The 23,294-nt window shown below is 45.3% G+C and overlaps 36 non-coding genes across 36 annotated transcripts; 32 read left to right on the top strand and 4 right to left on the bottom strand.

Moving 5' to 3' along the window:
- Positions 1-502: 502 nt before the first annotated feature.
- Positions 503-588, top strand: TRNAY-GUA (transfer RNA tyrosine (anticodon GUA)). Its single transcript is given in 2 exon segments — positions 503-539; positions 553-588. It is a non-coding gene; the product is annotated as a tRNA-Tyr (tRNA).
- A 613-nt stretch (positions 589-1,201) lies between these two features.
- On the top strand, positions 1,202-1,273 carry TRNAA-UGC (transfer RNA alanine (anticodon UGC)). Its single transcript has one exon. It is a non-coding gene; the product is annotated as a tRNA-Ala (tRNA).
- Positions 1,274-2,028: 755 nt separating this feature from the next.
- On the top strand, positions 2,029-2,114 carry TRNAY-GUA (transfer RNA tyrosine (anticodon GUA)). Its single transcript is given in 2 exon segments — positions 2,029-2,065; positions 2,079-2,114. It is a non-coding gene; the product is annotated as a tRNA-Tyr (tRNA).
- Positions 2,115-2,727: 613 nt separating this feature from the next.
- Positions 2,728-2,799, top strand: TRNAA-UGC (transfer RNA alanine (anticodon UGC)). Its single transcript has one exon. It is a non-coding gene; the product is annotated as a tRNA-Ala (tRNA).
- Positions 2,800-3,555: 756 nt separating this feature from the next.
- Positions 3,556-3,641, top strand: TRNAY-GUA (transfer RNA tyrosine (anticodon GUA)). Its single transcript is given in 2 exon segments — positions 3,556-3,592; positions 3,606-3,641. It is a non-coding gene; the product is annotated as a tRNA-Tyr (tRNA).
- Positions 3,642-4,254: 613 nt separating this feature from the next.
- On the top strand, positions 4,255-4,326 carry TRNAA-UGC (transfer RNA alanine (anticodon UGC)). The gene has a single exon. It is a non-coding gene; the product is annotated as a tRNA-Ala (tRNA).
- Positions 4,327-5,082: 756 nt separating this feature from the next.
- On the top strand, positions 5,083-5,168 carry TRNAY-GUA (transfer RNA tyrosine (anticodon GUA)). Its single transcript is given in 2 exon segments — positions 5,083-5,119; positions 5,133-5,168. It is a non-coding gene; the product is annotated as a tRNA-Tyr (tRNA).
- Positions 5,169-5,781: 613 nt separating this feature from the next.
- On the top strand, positions 5,782-5,853 carry TRNAA-UGC (transfer RNA alanine (anticodon UGC)). Its single transcript has one exon. It is a non-coding gene; the product is annotated as a tRNA-Ala (tRNA).
- A 756-nt stretch (positions 5,854-6,609) lies between these two features.
- Positions 6,610-6,695, top strand: TRNAY-GUA (transfer RNA tyrosine (anticodon GUA)). Its single transcript is given in 2 exon segments — positions 6,610-6,646; positions 6,660-6,695. It is a non-coding gene; the product is annotated as a tRNA-Tyr (tRNA).
- A 613-nt stretch (positions 6,696-7,308) lies between these two features.
- On the top strand, positions 7,309-7,380 carry TRNAA-UGC (transfer RNA alanine (anticodon UGC)). Its single transcript has one exon. It is a non-coding gene; the product is annotated as a tRNA-Ala (tRNA).
- A 756-nt stretch (positions 7,381-8,136) lies between these two features.
- Positions 8,137-8,222, top strand: TRNAY-GUA (transfer RNA tyrosine (anticodon GUA)). The gene is given in 2 exon segments: positions 8,137-8,173; positions 8,187-8,222. It is a non-coding gene; the product is annotated as a tRNA-Tyr (tRNA).
- A 613-nt stretch (positions 8,223-8,835) lies between these two features.
- Positions 8,836-8,907, top strand: TRNAA-UGC (transfer RNA alanine (anticodon UGC)). The gene has a single exon. It is a non-coding gene; the product is annotated as a tRNA-Ala (tRNA).
- A 756-nt stretch (positions 8,908-9,663) lies between these two features.
- TRNAY-GUA (transfer RNA tyrosine (anticodon GUA)) lies at positions 9,664-9,749 on the top strand. The gene is given in 2 exon segments: positions 9,664-9,700; positions 9,714-9,749. It is a non-coding gene; the product is annotated as a tRNA-Tyr (tRNA).
- A 613-nt stretch (positions 9,750-10,362) lies between these two features.
- TRNAA-UGC (transfer RNA alanine (anticodon UGC)) lies at positions 10,363-10,434 on the top strand. The gene has a single exon. It is a non-coding gene; the product is annotated as a tRNA-Ala (tRNA).
- A 756-nt stretch (positions 10,435-11,190) lies between these two features.
- On the top strand, positions 11,191-11,276 carry TRNAY-GUA (transfer RNA tyrosine (anticodon GUA)). The gene is given in 2 exon segments: positions 11,191-11,227; positions 11,241-11,276. It is a non-coding gene; the product is annotated as a tRNA-Tyr (tRNA).
- Positions 11,277-11,889: 613 nt separating this feature from the next.
- On the top strand, positions 11,890-11,961 carry TRNAA-UGC (transfer RNA alanine (anticodon UGC)). The gene has a single exon. It is a non-coding gene; the product is annotated as a tRNA-Ala (tRNA).
- Positions 11,962-12,717: 756 nt separating this feature from the next.
- Positions 12,718-12,803, top strand: TRNAY-GUA (transfer RNA tyrosine (anticodon GUA)). The gene is given in 2 exon segments: positions 12,718-12,754; positions 12,768-12,803. It is a non-coding gene; the product is annotated as a tRNA-Tyr (tRNA).
- Positions 12,804-13,416: 613 nt separating this feature from the next.
- Positions 13,417-13,488, top strand: TRNAA-UGC (transfer RNA alanine (anticodon UGC)). Its single transcript has one exon. It is a non-coding gene; the product is annotated as a tRNA-Ala (tRNA).
- Positions 13,489-14,244: 756 nt separating this feature from the next.
- Positions 14,245-14,330, top strand: TRNAY-GUA (transfer RNA tyrosine (anticodon GUA)). Its single transcript is given in 2 exon segments — positions 14,245-14,281; positions 14,295-14,330. It is a non-coding gene; the product is annotated as a tRNA-Tyr (tRNA).
- A 613-nt stretch (positions 14,331-14,943) lies between these two features.
- Positions 14,944-15,015, top strand: TRNAA-CGC (transfer RNA alanine (anticodon CGC)). The gene has a single exon. It is a non-coding gene; the product is annotated as a tRNA-Ala (tRNA).
- Positions 15,016-15,210: 195 nt separating this feature from the next.
- TRNAM-CAU (transfer RNA methionine (anticodon CAU)) lies at positions 15,211-15,283 on the bottom strand. Its single transcript has one exon. It is a non-coding gene; the product is annotated as a tRNA-Met (tRNA).
- Positions 15,284-15,447: 164 nt separating this feature from the next.
- TRNAA-UGC (transfer RNA alanine (anticodon UGC)) lies at positions 15,448-15,519 on the top strand. Its single transcript has one exon. It is a non-coding gene; the product is annotated as a tRNA-Ala (tRNA).
- A 756-nt stretch (positions 15,520-16,275) lies between these two features.
- Positions 16,276-16,361, top strand: TRNAY-GUA (transfer RNA tyrosine (anticodon GUA)). Its single transcript is given in 2 exon segments — positions 16,276-16,312; positions 16,326-16,361. It is a non-coding gene; the product is annotated as a tRNA-Tyr (tRNA).
- A 613-nt stretch (positions 16,362-16,974) lies between these two features.
- Positions 16,975-17,046, top strand: TRNAA-CGC (transfer RNA alanine (anticodon CGC)). Its single transcript has one exon. It is a non-coding gene; the product is annotated as a tRNA-Ala (tRNA).
- A 195-nt stretch (positions 17,047-17,241) lies between these two features.
- On the bottom strand, positions 17,242-17,314 carry TRNAM-CAU (transfer RNA methionine (anticodon CAU)). The gene has a single exon. It is a non-coding gene; the product is annotated as a tRNA-Met (tRNA).
- A 164-nt stretch (positions 17,315-17,478) lies between these two features.
- TRNAA-UGC (transfer RNA alanine (anticodon UGC)) lies at positions 17,479-17,550 on the top strand. The gene has a single exon. It is a non-coding gene; the product is annotated as a tRNA-Ala (tRNA).
- Positions 17,551-18,306: 756 nt separating this feature from the next.
- TRNAY-GUA (transfer RNA tyrosine (anticodon GUA)) lies at positions 18,307-18,392 on the top strand. Its single transcript is given in 2 exon segments — positions 18,307-18,343; positions 18,357-18,392. It is a non-coding gene; the product is annotated as a tRNA-Tyr (tRNA).
- Positions 18,393-19,005: 613 nt separating this feature from the next.
- On the top strand, positions 19,006-19,077 carry TRNAA-CGC (transfer RNA alanine (anticodon CGC)). Its single transcript has one exon. It is a non-coding gene; the product is annotated as a tRNA-Ala (tRNA).
- Positions 19,078-19,272: 195 nt separating this feature from the next.
- TRNAM-CAU (transfer RNA methionine (anticodon CAU)) lies at positions 19,273-19,345 on the bottom strand. Its single transcript has one exon. It is a non-coding gene; the product is annotated as a tRNA-Met (tRNA).
- Positions 19,346-19,509: 164 nt separating this feature from the next.
- Positions 19,510-19,581, top strand: TRNAA-UGC (transfer RNA alanine (anticodon UGC)). Its single transcript has one exon. It is a non-coding gene; the product is annotated as a tRNA-Ala (tRNA).
- A 756-nt stretch (positions 19,582-20,337) lies between these two features.
- TRNAY-GUA (transfer RNA tyrosine (anticodon GUA)) lies at positions 20,338-20,423 on the top strand. Its single transcript is given in 2 exon segments — positions 20,338-20,374; positions 20,388-20,423. It is a non-coding gene; the product is annotated as a tRNA-Tyr (tRNA).
- A 613-nt stretch (positions 20,424-21,036) lies between these two features.
- On the top strand, positions 21,037-21,108 carry TRNAA-CGC (transfer RNA alanine (anticodon CGC)). Its single transcript has one exon. It is a non-coding gene; the product is annotated as a tRNA-Ala (tRNA).
- Positions 21,109-21,303: 195 nt separating this feature from the next.
- Positions 21,304-21,376, bottom strand: TRNAM-CAU (transfer RNA methionine (anticodon CAU)). The gene has a single exon. It is a non-coding gene; the product is annotated as a tRNA-Met (tRNA).
- Positions 21,377-21,540: 164 nt separating this feature from the next.
- On the top strand, positions 21,541-21,612 carry TRNAA-UGC (transfer RNA alanine (anticodon UGC)). The gene has a single exon. It is a non-coding gene; the product is annotated as a tRNA-Ala (tRNA).
- A 756-nt stretch (positions 21,613-22,368) lies between these two features.
- Positions 22,369-22,454, top strand: TRNAY-GUA (transfer RNA tyrosine (anticodon GUA)). Its single transcript is given in 2 exon segments — positions 22,369-22,405; positions 22,419-22,454. It is a non-coding gene; the product is annotated as a tRNA-Tyr (tRNA).
- A 613-nt stretch (positions 22,455-23,067) lies between these two features.
- TRNAA-CGC (transfer RNA alanine (anticodon CGC)) lies at positions 23,068-23,139 on the top strand. Its single transcript has one exon. It is a non-coding gene; the product is annotated as a tRNA-Ala (tRNA).
- Positions 23,140-23,294: the final 155 nt, after the last annotated feature.

Below are 23,294 nucleotides of genomic sequence, written 5' to 3'. Positions count from 1 at the left end.
TCTTGGTCATTGGTAAGGGTTCTTCCTCTAAACCAGAGACTCTCTACAGTAGCTTCAAGAAAAACTGAATATGTTGCCTTTACTCTACTGATTTTTCCATTCTCTTTCCTTTCAAAAATGAACCCAAAATGCATGTTCTTGAAGCTGGGTGCGTGGTAATGACTCCCATAACTTTCTGTCATTTTTCTCACGGTTAAAGGCTTCCATCCATTTGCCACCAATGCTTCCTAAGGTCTTTGTATCAAAGTTCCTTTCCTTTCTGTAAAATTCATCATTGCGGCGCCCCTGCTTTTCACCAAGCCAAGACGGAACATCCACTTTGGTGTGAAATCCTCCTTTGAGGTGATAAGACGTAACTCACAGTGTGCTCTCAGAAGTGGTAGCTTTGAGAGGGAGCCGCGATTAATATTGATGATTTTCATCTGTCTGCTCCTGGTCCCCACCCCCCACAACCTTTCTTGAGCGAGAGGTAATTTCAGTGCTATGAGCTTCTGCTACCCCTCCTTCGATAGCTCAGTTGGTAGAGCGGAGGACTGTAGCATTAATTCGGGCATCCTTAGGTCGCTGGTTCAAATCCGGCTCAAAGGATTTTGTGGTTTCATTTCCATGTCTTTTGCTGTTAATCAACAATACCTTCCGTTGATTATGAAAAAGTCCCCGAGCTTCGATAAATACTGGAAAAGAAGCGTACTCTATCTGCTTTCAAAGGGAATTGATGACATAGTCATCGCTAGGGGAGGCGTGAAGAACAGTAAAGGAAACCTGCTGATCAAAACTGCTACCAAAGCATTGCATTAGTACATGTATGCCCTTGGCAGACTTCCAATTGCATTGCACCACGGTAGCTGCTTGGCAGCCAATCACACTGTGACTTGCCTTCAATTTGAGTGTCCACCGATGGGCAAGAGGGCATAGCCAATGGAATCATCCCCCGAAAGGCTGAGCAAGCTGGAAAGTAGACCAACAGTTTACACATTTGGGGAAATCCTGAGAAGTTTTGCATTCCAAACTGAGCAAATAAAAGCCCTGCCGGAGAATCGAACCCTGATTGCACTAAGTATATGCTCCATGAAGACAGCCCTCACGTAAGGCGTGGGCAATTTCATGCCTGACACTTTACATTCTAGTCTCAAATCGAGACTTTGCAGTCCGTGGGCTCCAGAGTCTCCTTGCATCCAGCAAAACTTTAGAGGGCAGTGGAGGGGATGTAGCTCAGTGGTAGAGCGCATGCTTTGCATGTATGAGGCCCCGGGTTCAATCCCCGGCATCTCCAGACTTTTGCCATGCTTATCTTGGATTTTGGCAGAAAACTAGGCTGGCTGTCAGTATTAAGGAAGAGATATGCCATGCAACTGGGATACGAACCCCACTTAAACTGTGAGACGTGTGCTTTGGAAAACCCCATGAAATGGGGCAATCTCATTTTTGATGCTTATAGAACCAAAGAATCTTACTGGTTTAAGCCATCAAAGTGATGATTAATCTTGGCAATCTTAATACATTTAGGATAGAAATCTGTGGCAGCCATCTTGGTCATTGGTAAGGGTTCTTCCTCTAAACCAGAGACTCTCTACAGTAGCTTCAAGAAAAACTGAATATGTTGCCTTTACTCTACTGATTTTTCCATTCTCTTTCCTTTCAAAAATGAACCCAAAATGCATGTTCTTGAAGCTGGGTGCGTGGTAATGACTCCCATAACTTTCTGTCATTTTTCTCACGTTAAAGGCTTCCATCCATTTGCCACCAATGCTTCCTAAGGTCTTTGTATCAAAGTTCCTTTCCTTTCTGTAAAATTCATCATTGCGGCGCCCCTGCTTTTCACCAAGCCAAGACGGAACATCCACTTTGGTGTGAAATCCTCCTTTGAGGTGATAAGACGTAACTCACAGTGTGCTCTCAGAAGTGGTAGCTTTGAGAGGGAGCCGCGATTAATATTGATGATTTTCATCTGTCTGCTCCTGGTCCCCACCCCCCACAACCTTTCTTGAGCGAGAGGTAATTTCAGTGCTATGAGCTTCTGCTACCCCTCCTTCGATAGCTCAGTTGGTAGAGCGGAGGACTGTAGCATTAATTCGGGCATCCTTAGGTCGCTGGTTCAAATCCGGCTCGAAGGATTTTGTGGTTTCATTTCCATGTCTTTTGCTGTTAATCAACAATACCTTCCGTTGATTATGAAAAAGTCCCCGAGCTTCGATAAATACTGGAAAAGAAGCGTACTCTATCTGCTTTCAAAGGGAATTGATGACATAGTCATCGCTAGGGGAGGCGTGAAGAACAGTAAAGGAAACCTGCTGATCAAAACTGCTACCAAAGCATTGCATTAGTACATGTATGCCCTTGGCAGACTTCCAATTGCATTGCACCACGGTAGCTGCTTGGCAGCCAATCACACTGTGACTTGCCTTCAATTTGAGTGTCCACCGATGGGCAAGAGGGCATAGCCAATGGAATCATCCCCCGAAAGGCTGAGCAAGCTGGAAAGTAGACCAACAGTTTACACATTTGGGGAAATCCTGAGAAGTTTTGCATTCCAAACTGAGCAAATAAAAGCCCTGCCGGAGAATCGAACCCTGATTGCACTAAGTATATGCTCCATGAAGACAGCCCTCACGTAAGGCGTGGGCAATTTCATGCCTGACACTTTACATTCTAGTCTCAAATCGAGACTTTGCAGTCCGTGGGCTCCAGAGTCTCCTTGCATCCAGCAAAACTTTAGAGGGCAGTGGAGGGGATGTAGCTCAGTGGTAGAGCGCATGCTTTGCATGTATGAGGCCCCGGGTTCAATCCCCGGCATCTCCAGACTTTTGCCATGCTTATCTTGGATTTTGGCAGAAAACTAGGCTGGCTGTCAGTATTAAGGAAGAGATATGCCATGCAACTGGGATACGAACCCCACTTAAACTGTGAGACGTGTGCCTTGGAAAACCCCATGAAATGGGGCAATCTCATTTTTGATGCTTATAGAACCAAAGAATCTTACTGGTTTAAGCCATCAAAGTGATGATTAATCTTGGCAATCTTAATACATTTAGGATAGAAATCTGTGGCAGCCATCTTGGTCATTGGTAAGGGTTCTTCCTCTAAACCAGAGACTCTCTACAGTAGCTTCAAGAAAAACTGAATATGTTGCCTTTACTCTACTGATTTTTCCATTCTCTTTCCTTTCAAAAATGAACCCAAAATGCATGTTCTTGAAGCTGGGTGCGTGGTAATGACTCCCATAACTTTCTGTCATTTTTCTCACGGTTAAAGGCTTCCATCCATTTGCCACCAATGCTTCCTAAGGTCTTTGTATCAAAGTTCCTTTCCTTTCTGTAAAATTCATCATTGCGGCGCCCCTGCTTTTCACCAAGCCAAGACGGAACATCCACTTTGGTGTGAAATCCTCCTTTGAGGTGATAAGACGTAACTCACAGTGTGCTCTCAGAAGTGGTAGCTTTGAGAGGGAGCCGCGATTAATATTGATGATTTTCATCTGTCTGCTCCTGGTCCCCACCCCCCACAACCTTTCTTGAGCGAGAGGTAATTTCAGTGCTATGAGCTTCTGCTACCCCTCCTTCGATAGCTCAGTTGGTAGAGCGGAGGACTGTAGCATTAATTCGGGCATCCTTAGGTCGCTGGTTCAAATCCGGCTCGAAGGATTTTGTGGTTTCATTTCCATGTCTTTTGCTGTTAATCAACAATACCTTCCGTTGATTATGAAAAAGTCCCCGAGCTTCGATAAATACTGGAAAAGAAGCGTACTCTATCTGCTTTCAAAGGGAATTGATGACATAGTCATCGCTAGGGGAGGCGTGAAGAACAGTAAAGGAAACCTGCTGATCAAAACTGCTACCAAAGCATTGCATTAGTACATGTATGCCCTTGGCAGACTTCCAATTGCATTGCACCACGGTAGCTGCTTGGCAGCCAATCACACTGTGACTTGCCTTCAATTTGAGTGTCCACCGATGGGCAAGAGGGCATAGCCAATGGAATCATCCCCCGAAAGGCTGAGCAAGCTGGAAAGTAGACCAACAGTTTACACATTTGGGGAAATCCTGAGAAGTTTTGCATTCCAAACTGAGCAAATAAAAGCCCTGCCGGAGAATCGAACCCTGATTGCACTAAGTATATGCTCCATGAAGACAGCCCTCACGTAAGGCGTGGGCAATTTCATGCCTGACACTTTACATTCTAGTCTCAAATCGAGACTTTGCAGTCCGTGGGCTCCAGAGTCTCCTTGCATCCAGCAAAACTTTAGAGGGCAGTGGAGGGGATGTAGCTCAGTGGTAGAGCGCATGCTTTGCATGTATGAGGCCCCGGGTTCAATCCCCGGCATCTCCAGACTTTTGCCATGCTTATCTTGGATTTTGGCAGAAAACTAGGCTGGCTGTCAGTATTAAGGAAGAGATATGCCATGCAACTGGGATACGAACCCCACTTAAACTGTGAGACGTGTGCCTTGGAAAACCCCATGAAATGGGGCAATCTCATTTTTGATGCTTATAGAACCAAAGAATCTTACTGGTTTAAGCCATCAAAGTGATGATTAATCTTGGCAATCTTAATACATTTAGGATAGAAATCTGTGGCAGCCATCTTGGTCATTGGTAAGGGTTCTTCCTCTAAACCAGAGACTCTCTACAGTAGCTTCAAGAAAAACTGAATATGTTGCCTTTACTCTACTGATTTTTCCATTCTCTTTCCTTTCAAAAATGAACCCAAAATGCATGTTCTTGAAGCTGGGTGCGTGGTAATGACTCCCATAACTTTCTGTCATTTTTCTCACGGTTAAAGGCTTCCATCCATTTGCCACCAATGCTTCCTAAGGTCTTTGTATCAAAGTTCCTTTCCTTTCTGTAAAATTCATCATTGCGGCGCCCCTGCTTTTCACCAAGCCAAGACGGAACATCCACTTTGGTGTGAAATCCTCCTTTGAGGTGATAAGACGTAACTCACAGTGTGCTCTCAGAAGTGGTAGCTTTGAGAGGGAGCCGCGATTAATATTGATGATTTTCATCTGTCTGCTCCTGGTCCCCACCCCCCACAACCTTTCTTGAGCGAGAGGTAATTTCAGTGCTATGAGCTTCTGCTACCCCTCCTTCGATAGCTCAGTTGGTAGAGCGGAGGACTGTAGCATTAATTCGGGCATCCTTAGGTCGCTGGTTCAAATCCGGCTCGAAGAATTTTGTGGTTTCATTTCCATGTCTTTTGCTGTTAATCAACAATACCTTCCGTTGATTATGAAAAAGTCCCCGAGCTTCGATAAATACTGGAAAAGAAGCATACTCTATCTGCTTTCAAAGGGAATTGATGACATAGTCATCGCTAGGGGAGGCGTGAAGAACAGTAATGGAAACCTGCTGATCAAAACTGCTACCAAAGCATTGCATTAGTACATGTATGCCCTTGGCAGACTTCCAATTGCATTGCACCACGGTAGCTGCTTGGCAGCCAATCACACTGTGACTTGCCTTCAATTTGAGTGTCCACCGATGGGCAAGAGGGCATAGCCAATGGAATCATCCCCCGAAAGGCTGAGCAAGCTGGAAAGTAGACCAACAGTTTACACATTTGGGGAAATCCTGAGAAGTTTTGCATTCCAAACTGAGCAAATAAAAGCCCTGCCGGAGAATCGAACCCTGATTGCACTAAGTATATGCTCCATGAAGACAGCCCTCACGTAAGGCGTGGGCAATTTCATGCCTGACACTTTACATTCTAGTCTCAAATCGAGACTTTGCAGTCCGTGGGCTCCAGAGTCTCCTTGCATCCAGCAAAACTTTAGAGGGCAGTGGAGGGGATGTAGCTCAGTGGTAGAGCGCATGCTTTGCATGTATGAGGCCCCGGGTTCAATCCCCGGCATCTCCAGACTTTTGCCATGCTTATCTTGGATTTTGGCAGAAAACTAGGCTGGCTGTCAGTATTAAGGAAGAGATATGCCATGCAACTGGGATACGAACCCCACTTAAACTGTGAGACGTGTGCCTTGGAAAACCCCATGAAATGGGGCAATCTCATTTTTGATGCTTATAGAACCAAAGAATCTTACTTGTTTAAGCCATCAAAGTGATGATTAATCTTGGCAATCTTAATACATTTAGGATAGAAATCTGTGGCAGCCATCTTGGTCATTGGTAAGGGTTCTTCCTCTAAACCAGAGACTCTCTACAGTAGCTTCAAGAAAAACTGAATATGTTGCCTTTACTCTACTGATTTTTCCATTCTCTTTCCTTTCAAAAATGAACCCAAAATGCATGTTCTTGAAGCTGGGTGCGTGGTAATGACTCCCATAACTTTCTGTCATTTTTCTCACGGTTAAAGGCTTCCATCCATTTGCCACCAATGCTTCCTAAGGTCTTTGTATCAAAGTTCCTTTCCTTTCTGTAAAATTCATCATTGCGGCGCCCCTGCTTTTCACCAAGCCAAGACGGAACATCCACTTTGGTGTGAAATCCTCCTTTGAGGTGATAAGACGTAACTCACAGTGTGCTCTCAGAAGTGGTAGCTTTGAGAGGGAGCCGCGATTAATATTGATGATTTTCATCTGTCTGCTCCTGGTCCCCACCCCCCACAACCTTTCTTGAGCGAGAGGTAATTTCAGTGCTATGAGCTTCTGCTACCCCTCCTTCGATAGCTCAGTTGGTAGAGCGGAGGACTGTAGCATTAATTCGGGCATCCTTAGGTCGCTGGTTCAAATCCGGCTCAAAGGATTTTGTGGTTTCATTTCCATGTCTTTTGCTGTTAATCAACAATACCTTCCGTTGATTATGAAAAAGTCCCCGAGCTTCGATAAATACTGGAAAAGAAGCGTACTCTATCTGCTTTCAAAGGGAATTGATGACATAGTCATCGCTAGGGGAGGCGTGAAGAACAGTAAAGGAAACCTGCTGATCAAAACTGCTACCAAAGCATTGCATTAGTACATGTATGCCCTTGGCAGACTTCCAATTGCATTGCACCACGGTAGCTGCTTGGCAGCCAATCACACTGTGACTTGCCTTCAATTTGAGTGTCCACCGATGGGCAAGAGGGCATAGCCAATGGAATCATCCCCCGAAAGGCTGAGCAAGCTGGAAAGTAGACCAACAGTTTACACATTTGGGGAAATCCTGAGAAGTTTTGCATTCCAAACTGAGCAAATAAAAGCCCTGCCGGAGAATCGAACCTTGATTGCACTAAGTATATGCTCCATGAAGACAGCCCTCACGTAAGGCGTGGGCAATTTCATGCCTGACACTTTACATTCTAGTCTCAAATCGAGACTTTGCAGTCCGTGGGCTCCAGAGTCTCCTTGCATCCAGCAAAACTTTAGAGGGCAGTGGAGGGGATGTAGCTCAGTGGTAGAGCGCATGCTTTGCATGTATGAGGCCCCGGGTTCAATCCCCGGCATCTCCAGACTTTTGCCATGCTTATCTTGGATTTTGGCAGAAAACTAGGCTGGCTGTCAGTATTAAGGAAGAGATATGCCATGCAACTGGGATACGAACCCCACTTAAACTGTGAGACGTGTGCCTTGGAAAACCCCATGAAATGGGGCAATCTCATTTTTGATGCTTATAGAACCAAAGAATCTTACTGGTTTAAGCCATCAAAGTGATGATTAATCTTGGCAATCTTAATACATTTAGGATAGAAATCTGTGGCAGCCATCTTGGTCATTGGTAAGGGTTCTTCCTCTAAACCAGAGACTCTCTACAGTAGCTTCAAGAAAAACTGAATATGTTGCCTTTACTCTACTGATTTTTCCATTCTCTTTCCTTTCAAAAATGAACCCAAAATGCATGTTCTTGAAGCTGGGTGCGTGGTAATGACTCCCATAACTTTCTGTCATTTTTCTCACGGTTAAAGGCTTCCATCCATTTGCCACCAATGCTTCCTAAGGTCTTTGTATCAAAGTTCCTTTCCTTTCTGTAAAATTCATCATTGCGGCGCCCCTGCTTTTCACCAAGCCAAGACGGAACATCCACTTTGGTGTGAAATCCTCCTTTGAGGTGATAAGACGTAACTCACAGTGTGCTCTCAGAAGTGGTAGCTTTGAGAGGGAGCCGCGATTAATATTGATGATTTTCATCTGTCTGCTCCTGGTCCCCACCCCCCACAACCTTTCTTGAGCGAGAGGTAATTTCAGTGCTATGAGCTTCTGCTACCCCTCCTTCGATAGCTCAGTTGGTAGAGCGGAGGACTGTAGCATTAATTCGGGCATCCTTAGGTCGCTGGTTCAAATCCGGCTCGAAGGATTTTGTGGTTTCATTTCCATGTCTTTTGCTGTTAATCAACAATACCTTCCGTTGATTATGAAAAAGTCCCCGAGCTTCGATAAATACTGGAAAAGAAGCGTACTCTATCTGCTTTCAAAGGGAATTGATGACATAGTCATCGCTAGGGGAGGCGTGAAGAACAGTAAAGGAAACCTGCTGATCAAAACTGCTACCAAAGCATTGCATTAGTACATGTATGCCCTTGGCAGACTTCCAATTGCATTGCACCACGGTAGCTGCTTGGCAGCCAATCACACTGTGACTTGCCTTCAATTTGAGTGTCCACCGATGGGCAAGAGGGCATAGCCAATGGAATCATCCCCCGAAAGGCTGAGCAAGCTGGAAAGTAGACCAACAGTTTACACATTTGGGGAAATCCTGAGAAGTTTTGCATTCCAAACTGAGCAAATAAAAGCCCTGCCGGAGAATCGAACCCTGATTGCACTAAGTATATGCTCCATGAAGACAGCCCTCACGTAAGGCGTGGGCAATTTCATGCCTGACACTTTACATTCTAGTCTCAAATCGAGACTTTGCAGTCCGTGGGCTCCAGAGTCTCCTTGCATCCAGCAAAACTTTAGAGGGCAGTGGAGGGGATGTAGCTCAGTGGTAGAGCGCATGCTTTGCATGTATGAGGCCCCGGGTTCAATCCCCGGCATCTCCAGACTTTTGCCATGCTTATCTTGGATTTTGGCAGAAAACTAGGCTGGCTGTCAGTATTAAGGAAGAGATATGCCATGCAACTGGGATACGAACCCCACTTAAACTGTGAGACGTGTGCCTTGGAAAACCCCATGAAATGGGGCAATCTCATTTTTGATGCTTATAGAACCAAAGAATCTTACTGGTTTAAGCCATCAAAGTGATGATTAATCTTGGCAATCTTAATACATTTAGGATAGAAATCTGTGGCAGCCATCTTGGTCATTGGTAAGGGTTCTTCCTCTAAACCAGAGACTCTCTACAGTAGCTTCAAGAAAAACTGAATATGTTGCCTTTACTCTACTGATTTTTCCATTCTCTTTCCTTTAAAAAATGAACCCAAAATGCATGTTCTTGAAGCTGGGTGCGTGGTAATGACTCCCATAACTTTCTGTCATTTTTCTCACGGTTAAAGGCTTCCATCCATTTGCCACCAATGCTTCCTAAGGTCTTTGTATCAAAGTTCCTTTCCTTTCTGTAAAATTCATCATTGCGGCGCCCCTGCTTTTCACCAAGCCAAGACGGAACATCCACTTTGGTGTGAAATCCTCCTTTGAGGTGATAAGACGTAACTCACAGTGTGCTCTCAGAAGTGGTAGCTTTGAGAGGGAGCCGCGATTAATATTGATGATTTTCATCTGTCTGCTCCTGGTCCCCACCCCCCACAACCTTTCTTGAGCGAGAGGTAATTTCAGTGCTATGAGCTTCTGCTACCCCTCCTTCGATAGCTCAGTTGGTAGAGCGGAGGACTGTAGCATTAATTCGGGCATCCTTAGGTCGCTGGTTCAAATCCGGCTCGAAGGATTTTGTGGTTTCATTTCCATGTCTTTTGCTGTTAATCAACAATACCTTCCGTTGATTATGAAAAAGTCCCCGAGCTTCGATAAATACTGGAAAAGAAGCGTACTCTATCTGCTTTCAAAGGGAATTGATGACATAGTCATCGCTAGGGGAGGCGTGAAGAACAGTAAAGGAAACCTGCTGATCAAAACTGCTACCAAAGCATTGCATTAGTACATGTATGCCCTTGGCAGACTTCCAATTGCATTGCACCACGGTAGCTGCTTGGCAGCCAATCACACTGTGACTTGCCTTCAATTTGAGTGTCCACCGATGGGCAAGAGGGCATAGCCAATGGAATCATCCCCCGAAAGGCTGAGCAAGCTGGAAAGTAGACCAACAGTTTACACATTTGGGGAAATCCTGAGAAGTTTTGCATTCCAAACTGAGCAAATAAAAGCCCTGCCGGAGAATCGAACCCTGATTGCACTAAGTATATGCTCCATGAAGACAGCCCTCACGTAAGGCGTGGGCAATTTCATGCCTGACACTTTACATTCTAGTCTCAAATCGAGACTTTGCAGTCCGTGGGCTCCAGAGTCTCCTTGCATCCAGCAAAACCTTAGAGGGCAGTGGAGGGGATGTAGCTCAGTGGTAGAGCGCATGCTTTGCATGTATGAGGCCCCGGGTTCAATCCCCGGCATCTCCAGACTTTTGCCATGCTTATCTTGGATTTTGGCAGAAAACTAGGCTGGCTGTCAGTATTAAGGAAGAGATATGCCATGCAACTGGGATACGAACCCCACTTAAACTGTGAGACGTGTGCCTTGGAAAACCCCATGAAATGGGGCAATCTCATTTTTGATGCTTATAGAACCAAAGAATCTTACTGGTTTAAGCCATCAAAGTGATGATTAATCTTGGCAATCTTAATACATTTAGGATAGAAATCTGTGGCAGCCATCTTGGTCATTGGTAAGGGTTCTTCCTCTAAACCAGAGACTCTCTACAGTAGCTTCAAGAAAAACTGAATATGTTGCCTTTACTCTACTGATTTTTCCATTCTCTTTCCTTTCAAAAATGAACCCAAAATGCATGTTCTTGAAGCTGGGTGCGTGGTAATGACTCCCATAACTTTCTGTCATTTTTCTCACGGTTAAAGGCTTCCATCCATTTGCCACCAATGCTTCCTAAGGTCTTTGTATCAAAGTTCCTTTCCTTTCTGTAAAATTCATCATTGCGGCGCCCCTGCTTTTCACCAAGCCAAGACGGAACATCCACTTTGGTGTGAAATCCTCCTTTGAGGTGATAAGACGTAACTCACAGTGTGCTCTCAGAAGTGGTAGCTTTGAGAGGGAGCCGCGATTAATATTGATGATTTTCATCTGTCTGCTCCTGGTCCCCACCCCCCACAACCTTTCTTGAGCGAGAGGTAATTTCAGTGCTATGAGCTTCTGCTACCCCTCCTTCGATAGCTCAGTTGGTAGAGCGGAGGACTGTAGCATTAATTCGGGCATCCTTAGGTCGCTGGTTCAAATCCGGCTCGAAGAATTTTGTGGTTTCATTTCCATGTCTTTTGCTGTTAATCAACAATACCTTCCGTTGATTATGAAAAAGTCCCCGAGCTTCGATAAATACTGGAAAAGAAGCATACTCTATCTGCTTTCAAAGGGAATTGATGACATAGTCATCGCTAGGGGAGGCGTGAAGAACAGTAATGGAAACCTGCTGATCAAAACTGCTACCAAAGCATTGCATTAGTACATGTATGCTCTTGGCAGACTTCCAATTGCATTGCACCACGGTAGCTGCTTGGCAGCCAATCACACTGTGACTTGCCTTCAATTTGAGTGTCCACCGATGGGCAAGAGGGCATAGCCAATGGAATCTTCCCCCGAAAGGCTGAGCAAGCTGGAAAGTAGACCAACAGTTTACACATTTGGGGAAATCCTGAGAAGTTTTGCATTCCAAACTGAGCAAATAAAAGCCCTGCCGGAGAATCGAACCCTGATTGCACTAAGTATATGCTCCATGAAGACAGCCCTCACGTAAGGCGTGGGCAATTTCATGCCTGACACTTTACATTCTAGTCTCAAATCGAGACTTTGCAGTCCGTGGGCTCCAGAGTCTCCTTGCATCCAGCAAAACTTTAGAGGGCAGTGGAGGGGATGTAGCTCAGTGGTAGAGCGCATGCTTTGCATGTATGAGGCCCCGGGTTCAATCCCCGGCATCTCCAGACTTTTGCCATGCTTATCTTGGATTTTGGCAGAAAACTAGGCTGGCTGTCAGTATTAAGGAAGAGATATGCCATGCAACTGGGATACGAACCCCACTTAAACTGTGAGACGTGTGCCTTGGAAAACCCCATGAAATGGGGCAATCTCATTTTTGATGCTTATAGAACCAAAGAATCTTACTTGTTTAAGCCATCAAAGTGATGATTAATCTTGGCAATCTTAATACATTTAGGATAGAAATCTGTGGCAGCCATCTTGGTCATTGGTAAGGGTTCTTCCTCTAAACCAGAGACTCTCTACAGTAGCTTCAAGAAAAACTGAATATGTTGCCTTTACTCTACTGATTTTTCCATTCTCTTTCCTTTCAAAAATGAACCCAAAATGCATGTTCTTGAAGCTGGGTGCGTGGTAATGACTCCCATAACTTTCTGTCATTTTTCTCACGGTTAAAGGCTTCCATCCATTTGCCACCAATGCTTCCTAAGGTCTTTGTATCAAAGTTCCTTTCCTTTCTGTAAAATTCATCATTGCGGCGCCCCTGCTTTTCACCAAGCCAAGACGGAACATCCACTTTGGTGTGAAATCCTCCTTTGAGGTGATAAGACGTAACTCACAGTGTGCTCTCAGAAGTGGTAGCTTTGAGAGGGAGCCGCGATTAATATTGATGATTTTCATCTGTCTGCTCCTGGTCCCCACCCCCCACAACCTTTCTTGAGCGAGAGGTAATTTCAGTGCTATGAGCTTCTGCTACCCCTCCTTCGATAGCTCAGTTGGTAGAGCGGAGGACTGTAGCATTAATTCGGGCATCCTTAGGTCGCTGGTTCAAATCCGGCTCGAAGAATTTTGTGGTTTCATTTCCATGTCTTTTGCTGTTAATCAACAATACCTTCCGTTGATTATGAAAAAGTCCCCGAGCTTCGATAAATACTGGAAAAGAAGCGTACTCTATCTGCTTTCAAAGGGAATTGATGACATAGTCATCGCTAGGGGAGGCGTGAAGAACAGTAAAGGAAACCTGCTGATCAAAACTGCTACCAAAGCATTGCATTAGTACATGTATGCCCTTGGCAGACTTCCAATTGCATTGCACCACGGTAGCTGCTTGGCAGCCAATCACACTGTGACTTGCCTTCAATTTGAGTGTCCACCGATGGGCAAGAGGGCATAGCCAATGGAATCATCCCCCGAAAGGCTGAGCAAGCTGGAAAGTAGACCAACAGTTTACACATTTGGGGAAATCCTGAGAAGTTTTGCATTCCAAACTGAGCAAATAAAAGCCCTGCCGGAGAATCGAACCCTGATTGCACTAAGTATATGCTCCATGAAGACAGCCCTCACGTAAGGCGTGGGCAATTTCATGCCTGACACTTTACATTCTAGTCTCAAATCGAGACTTTGCAGTCCGTGGGCTCCAGAGTCTCCTTGCATCCAGCAAAACTTTAGAGGGCAGTGGAGGGGATGTAGCTCAGTGGTAGAGCGCATGCTTTGCATGTATGAGGCCCCGGGTTCAATCCCCGGCATCTCCAGACTTTTGCCATGCTTATCTTGGATTTTGGCAGAAAACTAGGCTGGCTGTCAGTATTAAGGAAGAGATATGCCATGCAACTGGGATACGAACCCCACTTAAACTGTGAGACGTGTGCCTTGGAAAACCCCATGAAATGGGGCAATCTCATTTTTGATGCTTATAGAACCAAAGAATCTTACTTGTTTAAGCCATCAAAGTGATGATTAATCTTGGCAATCTTAATACATTTAGGATAGAAATCTGTGGCAGCCATCTTGGTCATTGGTAAGGGTTCTTCCTCTAAACCAGAGACTCTCTACAGTAGCTTCAAGAAAAACTGAATATGTTGCCTTTACTCTACTGATTTTTCCATTCTCTTTCCTTTCAAAAATGAACCCAAAATGCATGTTCTTGAAGCTGGGTGCGTGGTAATGACTCCCATAACTTTCTGTCATTTTTCTCACGGTTAAAGGCTTCCATCCATTTGCCACCAATGCTTCCTAAGGTCTTTGTATCAAAGTTCCTTTCCTTTCTGTAAAATTCATCATTGCGGCGCCCCTGCTTTTCACCAAGCCAAGACGGAACATCCACTTTGGTGTGAAATCCTCCTTTGAGGTGATAAGACGTAACTCACAGTGTGCTCTCAGAAGTGGTAGCTTTGAGAGGGAGCCGCGATTAATATTGATGATTTTCATCTGTCTGCTCCTGGTCCCCACCCCCCACAACCTTTCTTGAGCGAGAGGTAATTTCAGTGCTATGAGCTTCTGCTACCCCTCCTTCGATAGCTCAGTTGGTAGAGCGGAGGACTGTAGTATTAATTCGGGCATCCTTAGGTCGCTGGTTCAAATCCGGCTCGAAGGATTTTGTGGTTTCATTTCCATGTCTTTTGCTGTTAATCAAAAATACCTTCCGTTGATTATGAAAAAGTCCCCGAGCTTCGATAAATACTGGAAAAGAAGCGTACTCTATCTGCTTTCAAAGGGAATTGATGACATAGTCATCGCTAGGGGAGGCGTGAAGAACAGTAAAGGAAACCTGCTGATCAAAACTGCTACCAAAGCATTGCATTAGTACATGTATGCCCTTGGCAGACTTCCAATTGCATTGCACCACGGTAGCTGCTTGGCAGCCAATCACACTGTGACTTGCCTTCAATTTGAGTGTCCACCGATGGGCAAGAGGGCATAGCCAATGGAATCATCCCCCGAAAGGCTGAGCAAGCTGGAAAGTAGACCAACAGTTTACACATTTGGGGAAATCCTGAGAAGTTTTGCATTCCAAACTGAGCAAATAAAAGCCCTGCCGGAGAATCGAACCCTGATTGCACTAAGTATATGCTCCATGAAGACAGCCCTCACGTAAGGCGTGGGCAATTTCATGCCTGACACTTTACATTCTAGTCTCAAATCGAGACTTTGCAGTCCGTGGGCTCCAGAGTCTCCTTGCATCCAGCAAAACTTTAGAGGGCAGTGGAGGGGATGTAGCTCAGTGGTAGAGCGCATGCTTCGCATGTATGAGGCCCCGGGTTCAATCCCCGGCATCTCCAGGAGTCGCTGTTCTGTATCTCGGCTTTTTCCAGAAGGCTAGCCTGCCACCTTGTGGAAAGTTGAGGTTTCTCAGGCAGTTGGGGGGTCAGAACCCCACTTAAATAGGTTGCATTGAAAAATATTGTTTGAAATAGGCATAGTTTCCACTTTTCAAGAAAATCTGAGAATTTTGCTTGCCAAAAGGAGGAAATAAATGCCCTCTCTGAGGATCGAACTCAGGACCTTCAGATTATGAGACTGACGCGCTGCCTACTGCGCTAAGAAGGCTGCACACAAGCATCTCTAAACAAGACTATAGACCAGGAAGATAATCCAGGTGCGAGGCTTAAGGATTTTCCTGACTGAGACTTTATGCTGCAGTGTCAAGTGGGTTGACTTGGCAGACACTTACATTCAGGGTTTCCATGCATACAGTAAAACTTGGCATACAAGGGGATGTAGCTCAGTGGTAGAGCGCATGCTTTGCATGTATGAGGCCCCGGGTTCAATCCCCGGCATCTCCAGACTTTTGCCATGCTTATCTTGGATTTTGGCAGAAAACTAGGCTGGCTGTCAGTATTAAGGAAGAGATATGCCATGCAACTGGGATACGAACCCCACTTAAACTGTGAGACGTGTGCCTTGGAAAACCCCATGAAATGGGGCAATCTCATTTTTGATGCTTATAGAACCAAAGAATCTTACTTGTTTAAGCCATCAAAGTGATGATTAATCTTGGCAATCTTAATACATTTAGGATAGAAATCTGTGGCAGCCATCTTGGTCATTGGTAAGGGTTCTTCCTCTAAACCAGAGACTCTCTACAGTAGCTTCAAGAAAAACTGAATATGTTGCCTTTACTCTACTGATTTTTCCATTCTCTTTCCTTTCAAAAATGAACCCAAAATGCATGTTCTTGAAGCTGGGTGCGTGGTAATGACTCCCATAACTTTCTGTCATTTTTCTCACGGTTAAAGGCTTCCATCCATTTGCCACCAATGCTTCCTAAGGTCTTTGTATCAAAGTTCCTTTCCTTTCTGTAAAATTCATCATTGCGGCGCCCCTGCTTTTCACCAAGCCAAGACGGAACATCCACTTTGGTGTGAAATCCTCCTTTGAGGTGATAAGACGTAACTCACAGTGTGCTCTCAGAAGTGGTAGCTTTGAGAGGGAGCCGCGATTAATATTGATGATTTTCATCTGTCTGCTCCTGGTCCCCACCCCCCACAACCTTTCTTGAGCGAGAGGTAATTTCAGTGCTATGAGCTTCTGCTACCCCTCCTTCAATAGCTCAGTTGGTAGAGCGGAGGACTGTAGCATTAATTCGGGCATCCTTAGGTCGCTGGTTCAAATCCGGCTCGAAGGATTTTGTGGTTTCATTTCCATGTCTTTTGCTGTTAATCAACAATACCTTCCGTTGATTATGAAAAAGTCCCCGAGCTTCGATAAATACTGGAAAAGAAGCGTACTCTATCTGCTTTCAAAGGGAATTGATGACATAGTCATCGCTAGGGGAGGCGTGAAGAACAGTAATGGAAACCTGCTGATCAAAACTGCTACCAAAGCATTGCATTAGTACATGTATGCCCTTGGCAGACTTCCAATTGCATTGCACCACGGTAGCTGCTTGGCAGCCAATCACACTGTGACTTGCCTTCAATTTGAGTGTCCACCGATGGGCAAGAGGGCATAGCCAATGGAATCATCCCCCGAAAGGCTGAGCAAGCTGGAAAGTAGACCAACAGTTTACACATTTGGGGAAATCCTGAGAAGTTTTGCATTCCAAACTGAGCAAATAAAAGCCCTGCCGGAGAATCGAACCCTGATTGCACTAAGTATATGCTCCATGAAGACAGCCCTCACGTAAGGCGTGGGCAATTTCATGCCTGACACTTTACATTCTAGTCTCAAATCGAGACTTTGCAGTCCGTGGGCTCCAGAGTCTCCTTGCATCCAGCAAAACTTTAGAGGGCAGTGGAGGGGATGTAGCTCAGTGGTAGAGCGCATGCTTCGCTTGTATGAGGCCCCGGGTTCAATCCCCGGCATCTCCAGGAGTTGCTGTTCTGTATCTCGGCTTTTTCCAGAAGGCTAGCCTGCCACCTTGTGGAAAGTTGAGGTTTCTCAGGCAGTTGGGGGGTCAGAACCCCACTTAAATAGGTTGCATTGAAAAATATTGTTTGAAATAGGCATAGTTTCCACTTTTCAAGAAAATCTGAGAATTTTGCTTGCCAAAAGGAGGAAATAAATGCCCTCTCTGAGGATCGAACTCAGGACCTTCAGATTATGAGACTGACGCGCTGCCTACTGCGCTAAGAAGGCTGCACACAAGCATCTCTAAACAAGACTATAGACCAGGAAGATAATCCAGGTGCGAGGCTTAAGGATTTTCCTGACTGAGACTTTATGCTGCAGTGTCAAGTGGGTTGACTTGGCAGACACTTACATTCAGGGTTTCCATGCATACAGTAAAACTTGGCATACAAGGGGATGTAGCTCAGTGGTAGAGCGCATGCTTTGCATGTATGAGGCCCCGGGTTCAATCCCTGGCATCTCCAGACTTTTGCCATGCTTATCTTGGATTTTGGCAGAAAACTAGGCTGGCTGTCAGTATTAAGGAAGAGATATGCCATGCAACTGGGATACGAACCCCACTTAAACTGTGAGACGTGTGCCTTGGAAAACCCCATGAAATGGGGCAATCTCGTTTTTGATGCTTATAGAACCAAAGAATCTTACTTGTTTAAGCCATCAAAGTGATGATTAATCTTGGCAATCTTAATACATTTAGGATAGAAATCTGTGGCAGCCATCTTGGTCATTGGTAAGGGTTCTTCCTCTAAACCAGAGACTCTCTACAGTAGCTTCAAGAAAAACTGAATATGTTGCCTTTACTCTACTGATTTTTCCATTCTCTTTCCTTTCAAAAATGAACCCAAAATGCATGTTCTTGAAGCTGGGTGCGTGGTAATGACTCCCATAACTTTCTGTCATTTTTCTCACGGTTAAAGGCTTCCATCCATTTGCCACCAATGCTTCCTAAGGTCTTTGTATCAAAGTTCCTTTCCTTTCTGTAAAATTCATCATTGCGGCGCCCCTGCTTTTCACCAAGCCAAGACGGAACATCCACTTTGGTGTGAAATCCTCCTTTGAGGTGATAAGACGTAACTCACAGTGTGCTCTCAGAAGTGGTAGCTTTGAGAGGGAGCCGCGATTAATATTGATGATTTTCATCTGTCTGCTCCTGGTCCCCACCCCCCACAACCTTTCTTGAGCGAGAGGTAATTTCAGTGCTATGAGCTTCTGCTACCCCTCCTTCGATAGCTCAGTTGGTAGAGCGGAGGACTGTAGCATTAATTCGGGCATCCTTAGGTCGCTGGTTCAAATCCGGCTCGAAGGATTTTGTGGTTTCATTTCCATGTCTTTTGCTGTTAATCAACAATACCTTCCGTTGATTATGAAAAAGTCCCCGAGCTTCGATAAATACTGGAAAAGAAGCGTACTCTATCTGCTTTCAAAGGGAATTGATGACATAGTCATCGCTAGGGGAGGCGTGAAGAACAGTAAAGGAAACCTGCTGATCAAAACTGCTACCAAAGCATTGCATTAGTACATGTATGCCCTTGGCAGACTTCCAATTGCATTGCACCACGGTAGCTGCTTGGCAGCCAATCACACTGTGACTTGCCTTCAATTTGAGTGTCCACCGATGGGCAAGAGGGCATAGCCAATGGAATCATCCCCCGAAAGGCTGAGCAAGCTGGAAAGTAGACCAACAGTTTACACATTTGGGGAAATCCTGAGAAGTTTTGCATTCCAAACTGAGCAAATAAAAGCCCTGCCGGAGAATCGAACCCTGATTGCACTAAGTATATGCTCCATGAAGACAGCCCTCACGTAAGGCGTGGGCAATTTCATGCCTGACACTTTACATTCTAGTCTCAAATCGAGACTTTGCAGTCCGTGGGCTCCAGAGTCTCCTTGCATCCAGCAAAACTTTAGAGGGCAGTGGAGGGGATGTAGCTCAGTGGTAGAGCGCATGCTTCGCATGTATGAGGCCCCGGGTTCAATCCCCGGCATCTCCAGGAGTCGCTGTTCTGTATCTCGGCTTTTTCCAGAAGGCTAGCCTGCCACCTTGTGGAAAGTTGAGGTTTCTCAGGCAGTTGGGGGGTCAGAACCCCACTTAAATAGGTTGCATTGAAAAATATTGTTTGAAATAGGCATAGTTTCCACTTTTCAAGAAAATCTGAGAATTTTGCTTGCCAAAAGGAGGAAATAAATGCCCTCTCTGAGGATCGAACTCAGGACCTTCAGATTATGAGACTGACGCGCTGCCTACTGCGCTAAGAAGGCTGCACACAAGCATCTCTAAACAAGACTATAGACCAGGAAGATAATCCAGGTGCGAGGCTTAAGGATTTTCCTGACTGAGACTTTATGCTGCAGTGTCAAGTGGGTTGACTTGGCAGACACTTACATTCAGGGTTTCCATGCATACAGTAAAACTTGGCATACAAGGGGATGTAGCTCAGTGGTAGAGCGCATGCTTTGCATGTATGAGGCCCCGGGTTCAATCCCCGGCATCTCCAGACTTTTGCCATGCTTATCTTGGATTTTGGCAGAAAACTAGGCTGGCTGTCAGTATTAAGGAAGAGATATGCCATGCAACTGGGATACGAACCCCACTTAAACTGTGAGACGTGTGCCTTGGAAAACCCCATGAAATGGGGCAATCTCATTTTTGATGCTTATAGAACCAAAGAATCTTACTTGTTTAAGCCATCAAAGTGATGATTAATCTTGGCAATCTTAATACATTTAGGATAGAAATCTGTGGCAGCCATCTTGGTCATTGGTAAGGGTTCTTCCTCTAAACCAGAGACTCTCTACAGTAGCTTCAAGAAAAACTGAATATGTTGCCTTTACTCTACTGATTTTTCCATTCTCTTTCCTTTCAAAAATGAACCCAAAATGCATGTTCTTGAAGCTGGGTGCGTGGTAATGACTCCCATAACTTTCTGTCATTTTTCTCACGGTTAAAGGCTTCCATCCATTTGCCACCAATGCTTCCTAAGGTCTTTGTATCAAAGTTCCTTTCCTTTCTGTAAAATTCATCATTGCGGCGCCCCTGCTTTTCACCAAGCCAAGACGGAACATCCACTTTGGTGTGAAATCCTCCTTTGAGGTGATAAGACGTAACTCACAGTGTGCTCTCAGAAGTGGTAGCTTTGAGAGGGAGCCGCGATTAATATTGATGATTTTCATCTGTCTGCTCCTGGTCCCCACCCCCCACAACCTTTCTTGAGCGAGAGGTAATTTCAGTGCTATGAGCTTCTGCTACCCCTCCTTCGATAGCTCAGTTGGTAGAGCGGAGGACTGTAGCATTAATTCGGGCATCCTTAGGTCGCTGGTTCAAATCCGGCTCGAAGGATTTTGTGGTTTCATTTCCATGTCTTTTGCTGTTAATCAACAATACCTTCCGTTGATTATGAAAAAGTCCCCGAGCTTCGATAAATACTGGAAAAGAAGCGTACTCTATCTGCTTTCAAAGGGAATTGATGACATAGTCATCGCTAGGGGAGGCGTGAAGAACAGTAATGGAAACCTGCTGATCAAAACTGCTACCAAAGCATTGCATTAGTACATGTATGCCCTTGGCAGACTTCCAATTGCATTGCACCACGGTAGCTGCTTGGCAGCCAATCACACTGTGACTTGCCTTCAATTTGAGTGTCCACCGATGGGCAAGAGGGCATAGCCAATGGAATCATCCCCCGAAAGGCTGAGCAAGCTGGAAAGTAGACCAACAGTTTACACATTTGGGGAAATCCTGAGAAGTTTTGCATTCCAAACTGAGCAAATAAAAGCCCTGCCGGAGAATCGAACCCTGATTGCACTAAGTATATGCTCCATGAAGACAGCCCTCACGTAAGGCGTGGGCAATTTCATGCCTGACACTTTACATTCTAGTCTCAAATCGAGACTTTGCAGTCCGTGGGCTCCAGAGTCTCCTTGCATCCAGCAAAACTTTAGAGGGCAGTGGAGGGGATGTAGCTCAGTGGTAGAGCGCATGCTTCGCTTGTATGAGGCCCCGGGTTCAATCCCCGGCATCTCCAGGAGTCGCTGTTCTGTATCTCGGCTTTTTCCAGAAGGCTAGCCTGCCACCTTGTGGAAAGTTGAGGTTTCTCAGGCAGTTGGGGGGTCAGAACCCCACTTAAATAGGTTGCATTGAAAAATATTGTTTGAAATAGGCATAGTTTCCACTTTTCAAGAAAATCTGAGAATTTTGCTTGCCAAAAGGAGGAAATAAATGCCCTCTCTGAGGATCGAACTCAGGACCTTCAGATTATGAGACTGACGCGCTGCCTACTGCGCTAAGAAGGCTGCACACAAGCATCTCTAAACAAGACTATAGACCAGGAAGATAATCCAGGTGCGAGGCTTAAGGATTTTCCTGACTGAGACTTTATGCTGCAGTGTCAAGTGGGTTGACTTGGCAGACACTTACATTCAGGGTTTCCATGCATACAGTAAAACTTGGCATACAAGGGGATGTAGCTCAGTGGTAGAGCGCATGCTTTGCATGTATGAGGCCCCGGGTTCAATCCCCGGCATCTCCAGACTTTTGCCATGCTTATCTTGGATTTTGGCAGAAAACTAGGCTGGCTGTCAGTATTAAGGAAGAGATATGCCATGCAACTGGGATACGAACCCCACTTAAACTGTGAGACGTGTGCCTTGGAAAACCCCATGAAATGGGGCAATCTCATTTTTGATGCTTATAGAACCAAAGAATCTTACTTGTTTAAGCCATCAAAGTGATGATTAATCTTGGCAATCTTAATACATTTAGGATAGAAATCTGTGGCAGCCATCTTGGTCATTGGTAAGGGTTCTTCCTCTAAACCAGAGACTCTCTACAGTAGCTTCAAGAAAAACTGAATATGTTGCCTTTACTCTACTGATTTTTCCATTCTCTTTCCTTTCAAAAATGAACCCAAAATGCATGTTCTTGAAGCTGGGTGCGTGGTAATGACTCCCATAACTTTCTGTCATTTTTCTCACGGTTAAAGGCTTCCATCCATTTGCCACCAATGCTTCCTAAGGTCTTTGTATCAAAGTTCCTTTCCTTTCTGTAAAATTCATCATTGCGGCGCCCCTGCTTTTCACCAAGCCAAGACGGAACATCCACTTTGGTGTGAAATCCTCCTTTGAGGTGATAAGACGTAACTCACAGTGTGCTCTCAGAAGTGGTAGCTTTGAGAGGGAGCCGCGATTAATATTGATGATTTTCATCTGTCTGCTCCTGGTCCCCACCCCCCACAACCTTTCTTGAGCGAGAGGTAATTTCAGTGCTATGAGCTTCTGCTACCCCTCCTTCGATAGCTCAGTTGGTAGAGCGGAGGACTGTAGCATTAATTCGGGCATCCTTAGGTCGCTGGTTCAAATCCGGCTCGAAGGATTTTGTGGTTTCATTTCCATGTCTTTTGCTGTTAATCAACAATACCTTCCGTTGATTATGAAAAAGTCCCCGAGCTTCGATAAATACTGGAAAAGAAGCGTACTCTATCTGCTTTCAAAGGGAATTGATGACATAGTCATCGCTAGGGGAGGCGTGAAGAACAGTAAAGGAAACCTGCTGATCAAAACTGCTACCAAAGCATTGCATTAGTACATGTATGCCCTTGGCAGACTTCCAATTGCATTGCACCACGGTAGCTGCTTGGCAGCCAATCACACTGTGACTTGCCTTCAATTTGAGTGTCCACCGATGGGCAAGAGGGCATAGCCAATGGAATCATCCCCCGAAAGGCTGAGCAAGCTGGAAAGTAGACCAACAGTTTACACATTTGGGGAAATCCTGAGAAGTTTTGCATTCCAAACTGAGCAAATAAAAGCCCTGCCGGAGAATCGAACCCTGATTGCACTAAGTATATGCTCCATGAAGACAGCCCTCACGTAAGGCGTGGGCAATTTCATGCCTGACACTTTACATTCTAGTCTCAAATCGAGACTTTGCAGTCCGTGGGCTCCAGAGTCTCCTTGCATCCAGCAAAACTTTAGAGGGCAGTGGAGGGGATGTAGCTCAGTGGTAGAGCGCATGCTTCGCATGTATGAGGCCCCGGGTTCAATCCCCGGCATCTCCAGGAGTCGCTGTTCTGTATCTCGGCTTTTTCCAGAAGGCTAGCCTGCCACCTTGTGGAAAGTTGAGGTTTCTCAGGCAGTTGGGGGGTCAGAACCCCACTTAAATAGGTTGCATTGAAAAATATTGTTTGAAATAGGCATAGTTTCCACTTTTCAA

Source organism: Lissotriton helveticus, chromosome 1_2, assembly GCF_964261635.1.
Source record: "Lissotriton helveticus chromosome 1_2, aLisHel1.1, whole genome shotgun sequence".
Taxonomy (NCBI): domain Eukaryota; kingdom Metazoa; phylum Chordata; class Amphibia; order Caudata; family Salamandridae; genus Lissotriton; species Lissotriton helveticus.
The sequence above is the reverse complement of the archived record's forward strand: the minus strand, read 5'-3'. Positions and strand labels throughout refer to the sequence as shown.